General features: G+C 35.0%; 1 long non-coding RNA gene across 1 annotated transcript; it reads left to right on the plus strand.

The window, feature by feature from the left end:
* The first annotated feature begins 6,533 nt into the window (after nt 1–6,533).
* On the plus strand, nt 6,534–6,943 carry LOC131166232 (uncharacterized). The gene is made up of 3 exons (XR_009139771.1): nt 6,534–6,649; nt 6,742–6,787; nt 6,887–6,943. It is a non-coding gene; the product is annotated as an uncharacterized LOC131166232 (long non-coding RNA).
* The last annotated feature ends 2,891 nt before the right edge of the window (nt 6,944–9,834 follow it).

Consider the following 9,834-nt stretch of genomic DNA (forward strand, 5'->3'; position numbering starts at 1 on the left):
CAAAACCCTCGTAAAAGAGAGAGAGAGAGAGAATGAGAGAAATTACGCTGGAAATGATGGAATACCTATTTATAGGTCAAGCTTTGTCAATGAGTTAAAGTGATTCGTCGACAAGCCCATGAAGGCATTTCATCGACGAGGAGGCTGGTTCGTCGACGAACCTGAAATTCTCTAAAATTTTCCTTACTCTCGGTATCTCGACGAACCTGAAATTCTCTAAAATTTTCCTTACTCTCGGTATCTTCTTGTCGACGAGACACGTGTACTTCATCGACGAAACCTGGAGGGACATTCGTCGACGAAGACCATTGATTCGTCGACGAACCCCTGCTGATCCTCCCTTTTCCTTTTCCTTCTCTTTCGTTTCTTTTCTTTTATTACTTTCATTAATTAAATTTTTCGATGCTCTACATATAAGGTAACGCAGGATCACCTTGACATAGTCCTTTGGCCCCCTTGAATAACCCCTTCAAGGATCCATTTATTAATATTGAAAAAGTAGTTGTAATACTTGCTTTAATCCACTTAATAAATTCACTTGGAGTCTCAACACATACCAACAACATATTAACAAAAATATAGAATTATAGACTTTCATCAAATCAACCTTCACGTTGCATTTGGGAGTATAGATTTCAAACGTTGGATTTGGATTTCAGTAGATTTAGACAATATAATTTTATATTACATTTTATCCAAATCTAACACAAGTTTAAATCAAAGGTCTCTCCCAATATAGTGTAAGAGCAATTCTTGTTGGTTTCTTAGTCAAATCTTACTTATGAGCAGTTCATGAACTATCAAGAAATTATCATTAATATTTCTTCCTTTAATAAAAGCATATTGTTTCATACCAACAAAATCACCAATGGAGCCTTGAAGTCTATTTGCTATAAGCTTTGAAATACTCTTATAAACCAAATTAATGATCTGAAATCCTTCACATTGTTGGATTCTTTTTCTTTGGAACAAGAGTATAAGAGTGTAATTTACATGGCTAAGCAATCTACCATGCATCTTTCAAAAATGATAAAACAACATCAATCCATTCTTTACCCACAATAGAATAGACCAAGAGGGTTTAAAAATTTTCGCATTAAAACCATCAGGATCAAGAGCTTTCTTAGATGCAAATGAGAAATATATATATATATATAATCATCTTTTCAAAATCTTGATTTCTCATCATCTCCTTACGATTAGAATTCCATGCAAAATCCTATAGATATTGACTATGACAAGACTTGTGACATTTTTACCCTTATCCCCAGCAAATCTTCATAAATTTTAGAATTTGATTTGATATTTCTTGTCTTCAACCCTCTCCCAACACCCCACTCCCCCCGTTTTTTTTTTTTTTCATTTATCAGGCATCTTATATGAGATCTTGTTGTCCTCTTTTCAGCAAAGTAGAGAAAAAACTTCTTATTCCTACTTGAATCCAATCTTGCCCAGATTTTTGCTTTTAAACCTTCTCTTCCAAATTCTGCATTCTTATAAACTACTCCCTTCTCATTCTTGCTTTAGCAAGATAAATTGATCCAGATAACATAAAAGCTTCTACCAGTATCATTTCTTCTCTAGCCCCTTTAACTCTACTTCTAATTAAGCTAAAATGCTCCTTATGGAAAAGATTTAAGCTGCTATTTAACATTCTTGAGCAAACATAGGTGAGCCTTTAGCCACAACATTCCAATTCTCTGTTATCAATTTCATAAACACTTCATGCTTTGTCCAACAACTCAAGAATCTAAAAGGAGATTTAAATCTAATCTCACATGAATGAAGCTTGATTATTGATTTGATTTGCCCAAAGACAAAAAAATTCAACATGTATATAAGGGAAAACATCACTTAAACTTGGGGAGATGAATACTCTATCCGACTTCCTTGCACTGAGACCCTACTCTCTCTTCTTTGACCATGTGAAAAGAGATCCAAAAGCAAGAGCTTCTTCTAAGTCAATATCATGTAGACAATCCTGAAAATCTTTCATTCATTTCTAATTACTAGCCACAACTACTCTCATCAATTTCTCTAATTGTATCAAAGTCTTTGGCCTGTTACCATCCATAAAAATTTAATATGTTTGATAATACTCTTACCATCCATAGAAATCTAATATGTTTGGATAGTACTCTTACCCTGTATTTGGATAAACCTTAGATTTGGAGTTATATTAGATTTGAATAAGATGTAATATAAAATTATATTCAAATTTATTCAAATCCACTCAAATCCAAATCCAAGGTCTGAAATCTATATATGCTCCCAAACGCTGCATTAATGAGTTCCAAATATCCTTCTTCTCTTGAACAACATTTGAACCAGTCATATACAAAAGAGATCGACATGGGTGAGCACTAACTTGACCTAAAAGTTTAAACCTATGGGATTTTGAACAAAACCTTGTATATAAGCACTCATCCTTCACTCTATTTTTTCAATATGAGACAAACTCACAAGTGAATTTCTTAGCAATCTTCCACTCACTTGCGAGTTTCAATTACACCCCCTTGAATGGAAACTATTACTTGTTATGCAACTAACTACAAGTCATTACTCACACCATGGAAAAAGCACGAAATCATGGTAATCCACTCATTGTCGCTCCTCTTCCACATGTCTATATTTATAGAAACACATGCATGAATACTCAAGCCTAATTCAAACTATTGGTTTGGTAATAATAATGCATGCTAGGGGGTGGCGAGGGAGGTTTACACAATTTTTTGGATATTTGAACAACATTTTTGTCAATGGTCATGTTTGCATTTTTGGAGAAATAGAAAGGGCGGGAGTGGTGTAAAATGGAGGTGAGTTACTTCTCATTGGGCAATCTATACTTAGCATAGGTTTTAATGAAAATAAATAAATAAATAAAAAGTGCTTGTACATGCATAATACAATCTTTTTTTTATAAAAAAAATCTATAATACTATAAAGTTGAGTTTGGAACAAAAGTCGATGCACTTTATTTTGTTCTAAATCTCAAGTTGTGTTGGAAATTATTTGTTTGGTTTTGTTTTTAGAATTCTTAAAATACTTTTATAGCTACTTACTTTAATAACCAAAACAAGACATAGTTGTAAAATCATATAATAATATAAATATTTTAAAAATTGAATTTGACAAAGCTTTAAAGTACATTAAATATTTCGACACTATTTATTTGTTAAAATAAATTTTTTTATTTATAATTTTTTAAATAATTGCAAAATGATAATAACAAACACACCCTTTAATAGCAACAATCATATAAATATGGGTGTAATCAGTGCTTATCAGTTCAATTTTGACCAAAATTGATTTTCAAAATCGAAAACCAAAACTAAACCGTACACCGACGATTTATTGTAATCATAAAACCAAATTTTTACAATTCAATTCGGTTTCCACTATATTTTTAATACAAAATTTATATTTAAAAATAAACATAAGGGATTTGCAACCCAAAAGAGACCAAACCTAAACTTAAATTAAGCCCATTTAAATGTAGATAGGGGTGGCCCCCTCATACATTTTGAATGCAGGGCCTTACTATAACGACCTGCTAAAATTTTATATATATTTATATATTAAGTTAAATTGCGTTGATAACTCCTCATGGAATAAAACATCAACTTAAGCAGCGAGAAGCTAAAGTCAAGTATCCACAACCATATACATATACAATACAATACCAGAGTGTTATATACTCTCAAAATATAAATACATAACTGAACTAGGGATACACAAAAATACCATCTTTCCCAAAAACACTCTCACCCTCCTGGCAGGGTAGCACTGTAGACGCTCTACCTGCGAGCTAGGTTTGCTCGCCTAGCTGGATCACCTGAAAAATATAAATTAAATGGGATGAGGCAATGTTCAGTAAGAAGAAACATGCTATTACTAGGGTGTAGCAAGTGAGTCATATACTTGAAGAATCTGTTTTAAACAAAAAAAAAATACCATATATAACAAAACTGAGAAAACATGTATACCTGTTATCATATAAAACATGCTTACTTAGCTTAACATAAACTGATTATTTAGAATGTTCTATTCTTAATACTGATAATACTTATAGTATAGCTGTCATTTGTAAATCTGATCATAATATATATAAATAATAACTGTGAAAATTCCCTAGATGGATAACTGAAATCATGAATTAACCCCTCATGACAGGGTTGTGCGGCCTGAAGGTGGGACCTAACCTGGCTAGCCGACCAGGGTAAGTCAATTGAACTCCGACAGTCAGATCGGCCCCCTCAACCCATATTTGATGGGGAGCCTATCCACAACATAGGCACGATCAACTTCGGAATATCACCTATTATCTGAATAAGGGTTGCACTCTGAACTGAATATAGCTACGGTACCGTGCTCTACTGCTGAATATGGTCCATCAAGGTCTGATACTATATACGTAACTATTATTTCTAAAAAAAATTGCATTTGTGGACAAGTCTAAAACTTTGTAACCTTTTATGCCAAAAGGATAGCCTAGAAAGACACACCTCCTTGCGCTTGCTGCAAATTTGGATCTATTATGTGCAAGTGTAGAAGCATAACAAAGGCAGCCAAAGATCCTTAAATGATCATGGGAATGAGGACTGCCATAAAAAACTTCATGAGGGGTTTTGTGAGAAAAAGGTGTACTAGGAATCCTATTAATCATATATGCAATAGTTAAAACACAATGCCCCCAAAGATGTAAAGGCAAATGAGAATGGAACATAAGTGACCTTGCTACATTTAATATATGTTGATGTTTCCTCTCTACAATTGCATTTTGCTGAGGAGTTTCAACACAACTCAAATGATGCAAAATTCCCCTTTTAGCAAAGAAATCACTCTTAATAAATTCAGTCCCATTATCAATTCTAATGATCTTTACTTTCCTAGAAAATTGAGTTTCAACTATAGTGCAAAATTGTTCTAATATGCACCGAGTTTGTGATTTGTGTTTCAACAAGTAAACCCATGTACATCTATAGCAATCATCCACTATAGTGAGGAAATAGTTACAAGAATCAATGGTAGATACAAAAAATGGACCCCACAAATCACAATGAATCAAATCAAAACAATTCTCGGAAACATGTAAACTTTCATTAAAAGGCAATCTTTCCTATTTGGCAAGAGGACAAACATCACAAAAGAAATCTACATTTGAATCACAAATCTGTACATTATTTTACTTGAGTAAATTCAGCTTGGCATTGGAAGGATGCCCCAACCTCAAATGCCATATATGTGGCTGAGTTTTATTGAAAGAAAAAACAGCTGAAACAGAAGAAGAGACAAAATTGCTATCTTCCATCAGGTATAGGCCATTGCACTCTTTACCCATATCAAGTGTGCTCTAATGAGCAAGGTCTTAGATGAAACACAAGTTACCAAATAAAATAAGGCAACATAGAACATATTTGGCAAGTTAGCTAATTGATATGAGATTGAAGCTAAAAGATGGAACACAAAGAACATTATATAATATGAGGTTTTCATTGATTTTGACAGTCCCAATATGTGTGACTAAGGCTACCTCACCATTTGGCAAATTTACATGAGTGTTCAATGTGGCAATTATGGTGGTGAAACAAGACACTAAATGCACCATGTGGTCAGTAGCACCCATGTCTATGACCCAATCAGTAGTTCCAAAACAGGTTCTATTAACCAGTTTGGCTGAAAAAATGGAATGAGTCAAATTTGGACTAAAAGCAAGATTAGAGACAATACCGGACATAGTTTCAAGGTAATTGTTATAAGCTTAAGGATGTGGTTTAGTGGCTACCACATCAGCAATAAAAGAAACACCAGTAGATGAAAACATCAACAGCTCCAAAAACCAAATTAGTCAATCCATTAACAGTACTCACATTGGCTACATGATGATTCTTGCTAGAGTTACAACCGGCATTGAGGAAGGTCAACAATTGCTCACACTGAGCTTTAGAAATAGGATATTGAACTGAACCATTCTCAGTTGCTGTTCCTGGATTGCAAGTGACCTGACTAGCACTTGATTTTCCTTTTGGTTTATATCCTGGTGGATAACCATGTAACTTGTAACGTTTATCAATTGTATGTCCAAGCATGTTGCAGTGAGTGCATAAAGGTCTCTCCCTTTTGTTGTTTCCTTGGTTCCAAGTAGAATTACTAGAATTACTTCCCTTTGAATTAGCATACATTGTAGTAACCCAAAAAAAAAATATAATAATAATAATAATAATAAAATAATAAAATAAAATTAATTAATTAAATTAATAAATAAAATAAACAGTATGATGAGGAACAAATATATATATATATATATATATATACTTGTGTGTGTGTGTGTGTATATATATATATATATATATATATATATAAAAAAAAGGTATGAAAGCTTCTTTACTTTACTTTAGGTTTATTATATATATATATTATTAAATTAGCAAGCTTCTTTAAGAAGCTTTGGAAGGAAATCCAATTTTTGGATTTGTTGGCCGTGTCTCTCTTCTCTCTCACTTTCTCTCTCTCTCTCTCTTCGATTTCGGGTTAGTTTTACGCCGGATCGACAAACCGAAACCACCACGACGCTCCTGGCGAAATTCTCTACAAGTTTGCCGGAACGGATCGTCAGGAAAACGAAATTGGATTTCATCCCAAATCCAAGGTAAGGCTTTATATTCAATATTTGGATTTTTGACAGTTGAAGAAAGTGATATACGCGTAAAAATACTGAACTTTAATACTGGAAATTTTCAGTTCCAGGGTGTTGATTGGGAACGTGGGAAATCATCCCTAAGTTGAGGTAAGACTTTTTAAAGTCGAATTTGACTTAGTGGTAGTTATAGAAAATGTTGTACGTACGAAAATACTGAACTTTAATTCTGCGAGTTTTCATTTTCAGGGTGTTGAGTTGAGAACCTTGTGGGTACGGGGGAGATTTTCTTAGGGGCTTTTCAGGAATCAGGTAAGGGGATAAACTAAGCTAGTTTTGTTTAAGAAAATGCATGTATACATATATGTAGCATCTGGTTTTAGGAAAAATAAATATATTTATATATATGATTTATATTTGGAAAATACTGTTTAAATGATGATATGTTGAATACGAGGAAAATTTGTTTAGTGTGGCATGAGTATAAAAATGTTTTGTACTGTTTTTTTTGGAATGGGGATGATATGGATTTCTATGATGGAAAACCGGCGTACGGGCCGAGATATTTTTATATGTATATGTAATTTGCCGGCGTATGGGCCGTGCTATGTGGATGAGATTTGCCAGCGTATGGGCTGTGCTATATGATTTGCCAGCATACGGGCTGTGCTATGTGGATTGCCAGCGTACGGGCTGTGCTATGTGATTTCCCGGCGTACGGGCCGTGCTATGTTAAAATGTGTAATACCGGCGTACGGGCCGATGATTTTTATGATACACGTATATATGTGAAATGATATGATTTATGCGAAAATAAATGATATGAGATATTTATGTATCACGATTTTAGTATATGTATATGATATCAGAACCTGGTTGGCTTGGTCTAGGCTAGCACTTGCACGGTACCGTTGTTATGTGTCCATGGTCTTCGTGATCATGATATCTGTGTTAACGCCGCTGTACGGAGTGGTGTGAGATTGGATGGTCGATGTGGTTATTTTCAAGAAGTGTGCTGTTATCGCCCCTGGTGTACGGACCAGTCTGGGTAGACCCATCGGACCTACAGACTACTGTTTGACTTGGCAGTGGTCGGCCAACTATTGTCAAGTCCCGCCTTCGGGCCACACAACCCAGTCATGTGGGGGTAATACATGACAACAGCCAGCTAACCTACCAGGATTGTTTTATGTTATTATTAGTGTATGAGATGAGATATGTTTATGAAAATGCAGTATATTCTGCTATGTGTTGATATGCATATGTTTTCCCAGATTTGATAAACAGTATTGAATATGTTATGTATGGTATATGTAGAACACAGAATACTCATGTTGCCACACACTGGTATTAGTTTATTTCCCTTACTGAGAGGTGTCTCACCCCTAAATCTTATACATTTTTCAGGAGCCCCTGATAGGAGAGCGGGAAAAGCCCCGCTGATCTAGATCAATTGGTTGCCCTCTTTGGAAGGGTAAGTTTTTGGTAGGGACAGTTAGGTTTTTGTGGGGATTGTCCCTAGATTTCATTTTTGGGATGTATATACTGTGAGATAGTAATTGTAGTGACTCTGGTATGTGTTATGCACATTGTGATGAGATGTATATAATTTTGTACTTTCTGCTGCGTTGGCTTCTGCTGTATGTTTTGTTATATCCCTGGTGCCCACGGGTCCAGGTGGATTGTGACCTGCTGAGCTGGAATGTATGATGTGATGATAATTTATTTATATAAAAAAAATAATATGCGAAAAAGGAGCGGGTCGTTACATACATTACTACTTAATCAAGCTTTGCAATGTAAGATCCTCCATGTACTACACTCTTGTGAGACTCTTCTTGAAGAACCAAGGCATAAATCTTGCTAATCGAAGGAAAAGGCTCCTGCATCAGAATTTGAGTCCTTAGAGTCTCAAAATTCTTATTCAAACCCATCAAAAACCTCATAGCATAAATATTGTCATGAGAAATATTTAAGGTTTTGATGGCTCCACATGGAGACTCTGGTAATGGCTCCAAATTGAGCAGTTGATCCCATTTTCGTTCTGAGAGATGTTAGAAATCTCCTTCTAAAGATTGTAGATTTTGGGACCGCTATCCTGTGAAAAGAGCTTTTGCAATTCAAGCCACATCTCTCTGGCAGTTTAACTGTACAATATGCTGCTAGATACATCAACCTGCATGGAGTTGATCATCTATGAAATCCCCATTGTGTTGTAGCCTAACCAATCTTCATTAAGAGGAGATTTTGGATGTGGTTCAGCAATTTTGCCATTAATGAAACCTATCTTCTTCTTGGAAATGAGAACTAAGATCATTGCCCTTGACCAAGAGTGATAATTCTTCATTCCAAATAGTGGTTGTGTAACCAAGATGTTGCTTGGATTTTCATTTCAATTAAGAAACTATAGATTTGGAATATTTGAAGAATTGGTTTCAGTGTTTGGTTGAGAGGTACGGTTTGTTTGATCGCTCGATTCAGGGGATACCATGGATAGTGCTCAAGAACTCGATTGAAGGAGACGATCAAAAAATTGAAAAAGAGATTGGCCACGAAATCAATGAATCTGTGCTAGCCCAGGCTCTGATACCATGTTAAAAAATGAATGCTCTCTCTAAATAAACTCTATGTTTTATTGAAGCAGAGAATTGAGCAATACAACAACTAAACTGAAATACATATGTGTCGCGACGTCCCGGGAGCGCGTGTGCCCCGGGCGGCGGAATTAAAATCATTTTTAATATTTTCATGGAAAAACATGGATATCGGAGTCGCCACTAACCTTTAGTGCGGTTAGAACACATGATTACTACCCCGTTAGGGGTAGAATCGGTCTACATTACCAGAGTTGGGGCCGGGAGTTCGGTTACGCGAGGGGAAGGTACGAGCACCCCCTACGCGCCCGTTCTTACGAACGGTACCTAATTAATTTGAAATTATTCCTAAGTTAATCTAATAATTCTTTAAATTACTCCTTTTTACGAATTTATAAATACATGCAAAAAATAAATAAATAAAATAATAAATAAATAAAGATAATATATGCGTATAAATTCCCTCAGAGCTTAGGGTACGTGAAGCCCAAAGGCTAATACCCCCCGCAATAAAATCATAGGGATAGTAATTAAGAAAATACACCCCCAATTTTTGAAATTGTATTAAATTTTTTATAGGAAAATACTAACATGGGAGGTTTT

Source organism: Malania oleifera, chromosome 10 (genome assembly GCF_029873635.1).
Source record: "Malania oleifera isolate guangnan ecotype guangnan chromosome 10, ASM2987363v1, whole genome shotgun sequence".
Classification (NCBI taxonomy): Eukaryota; Viridiplantae; Streptophyta; class Magnoliopsida; order Santalales; family Ximeniaceae; genus Malania; species Malania oleifera.